The sequence below is a fragment of the Lissotriton helveticus genome, chromosome 8, assembly GCF_964261635.1.
Source record: "Lissotriton helveticus chromosome 8, aLisHel1.1, whole genome shotgun sequence".
In the NCBI taxonomy this organism is placed as follows: domain Eukaryota; kingdom Metazoa; phylum Chordata; class Amphibia; order Caudata; family Salamandridae; genus Lissotriton; species Lissotriton helveticus.
This window is the reverse complement of record NC_136069.1, coordinates 1,009,120,835-1,009,121,231: the sequence shown is the minus strand read 5'-3', so window position 1 is coordinate 1,009,121,231 and position 397 is coordinate 1,009,120,835.

The following is a 397-nucleotide window of genomic DNA, read 5'->3' as shown; positions in this document are numbered from 1 at the left end:
CGGGGCCCATCCAGGGCTATGAAATGGCAGAACACGCACCCATACAGGGAAGAGACACAAACTACAAGTCCCACAAGGCAGTGCGTTCCAACTCACACGAGTTCGCTCATGTGAGGGCGGTTAAATAGTGGGAGTGTCAAAGCGTCTAACTCAAGTCAAGCCTCTGAAGACGAGCGTAGGCTCAGAAACGCGTTAGGCTTTTAATCGAGACATGAGAAGCTGCAGACTGGGGTGCGGAGATGTCTTTACCCATTTGAAGCAAGGGCTGCTGGATGAGTGCATCCTTAACCTGTGGGTAACTCGGAGCTTTCATATATATATATATATATATATACCGCTACTTAGACAACCCCATGGAGCGTAATATATATATATATATATATATATATATATATAT